This window comes from Lycium barbarum, chromosome 7 (genome assembly GCF_019175385.1).
Source record: "Lycium barbarum isolate Lr01 chromosome 7, ASM1917538v2, whole genome shotgun sequence".
Classification (NCBI taxonomy): Eukaryota; Viridiplantae; Streptophyta; class Magnoliopsida; order Solanales; family Solanaceae; genus Lycium; species Lycium barbarum.
Window position 1 is genome coordinate 88,538,607 of NC_083343.1, and position 2,232 is coordinate 88,540,838.

Sequence of the window (2,232 nt, forward strand, 5' to 3'; positions counted from 1 at the left end):
GCAAATGACTAATATGGTCCCCGGTATGGAGACTTTTAACTAACATATCATCTATATAAACTACCATGGTTTTACCTATTTGTTGTGCAAACATTTTATTTACAAGCCTCTGATAAGTGGCTCTAGCATTCTTTAACCCAAAAGGCATTACGTTATAACAATATGTACCGAAATTAGTTATGAAAGAAGTTTAGGAAGTTTTCTCTTGATCCTTCGGGTACATCCTTATCTTGTTATACCCGGAGTAGGCATCGAGAAAGCTCATTACCTCATGTTTAGCCGTCGTATCGATCATCTGATCGATACTTAGCAGCGGAAATAAATCCTTCGGATACACTTTATTAAGATTTGAAAAGTCTATGCCCATCATAAATTTATTACCCTTTTTCGACACCACAACTACGTTTGCGAGCCAATCTGGATATTTAACTTCTTGTATAAATCCGATATTTAACAAACGAGCTACCTCTTCTTTGACAAACCTGTTTCGGACTTCAACTATGGGATCCTTCTTCTAGAGCACCGTTGGGAAGATGAGGTCCAGCCCAAGCTTATGGGTTGCCACGTCCGAGGAAATACCTATCATATCCTTATGGGACCAAACAAAGCAGTCATTGTTATCCCTTAAATAAGTAAGTATTGTTTCCCTGAGCTCCGGGGTTAACCCGGTGCCCAGATATAGCTTCTCAGCTATGGATTTGGTAGCATCCGAATCGTTTAGTGGCTGGAAATACCTTGGGACCTCATGGAAGTGATCTTCAACCTCCTCAGGTCTCACATCGTTCTTTCTCTCTGCTGGTGCCTGTTTATCCGCATCCGATGCGGGACGTGGATCCTGTAATTGCTATAGGACCGGTTTGTTTAGACTTTCCACTGCTACGGGCTCTTCTATGGCGAACATTTCCCTTGAAGCTGGCTATTCCCCCCAATCTACCTGATCCCATCCGAGGTAGGAAATTTGAGCAACAGATGAAGCATTGAGGGGACAGCTTTCATAACGTGGAGTCAGGGCCTCTCGAAAATAGCGTTGTACTGCATGTTTCCGCCAATCATATAGAACTTCATCAATTTTGTGACTTTGCTGACTTCTACGGGCAGACCAGTCTCTCTCTTGGTGGTCTCGCTGGACATATTGAACTCGGAAACCGTCCTTGCAGCCGGTATCATTTTCTCAAGAAGTCCCATTTCTTCCACTACCTTCCAGCAGAGGATATTAGCAGAACTCCCCGGATCTATCATGACCTGTGTGACTTGACAGTTACCAACGAGTACAGTGATGACCAGAGCGTCATATTGCGATACAGTGACGCCTGCCGCATCTTCATCGGAGAAAGTAATCACGTCCTCATCTGGAAGTTCCTGAGTTCTCTTTTCTCGTGTTCCCGAGCTAACCAAGCTGTAACTTGCATCTTCTATGTCTCGAATGGCAAAGTAAGGCCAATGAGGCTAACTATGAATATAATATCATGCAAATGTATATATACAATGCGCCCACGATGCCGACATAACCACTGACAAGGCATAACTAAGCTGCATACAAGAAACTGTGTGCAAAGCCTCTATAAACATGACTGAATTATCCAAGTCAGGACAGGGCCCCCGGCATACCCGTAACACACAAAAATACATACACGAACCCAGACTCGACAATGCTCCAGAAAGATGTGCAGCCCACCAATCAAGACTAGTACCTGGAGGCAGCCTGCTGTGGAAGGTCCTCGTCTCGTCTGTCTATACCTGCGGGCTTGAACGCAGCGTCCACAAGCAAAAGGACGTCAGTACGAATAGTGTACAGAGTATGAAAGGCGGAAATGTAACATAATAAACATATATACGGCAAGAAGAAGGATAAGAATCAACCTGACACTTCTGACTTACCAATGAGAATCTAGCATGCATATCTCTCTATACTCTCATATATTTAACTACATCTATGTCTAATACTGTGTCTCTAACTTACTTATCGTCCTTGTGCTAATTGCCTAACTGATCAATGGTAACTGCCTAACCGGCCGTAGCACGGTGGTAAGTGCCCAACCAGCCGTAGCATGGTAGTAAATACATATCTGCCCAACCGACCGTAGCACGGTGGTAACTGCCCAACCAACCGTAGCATGGTGGTAAATATATATCTGCCCAACCGACCATAGCACGGTGGTAACTGCCCAACCAGCCGTAGCACGGTGGTAAATACATATCTGCCCAATCGTCGTAGCACTGTGGTAACTGTCC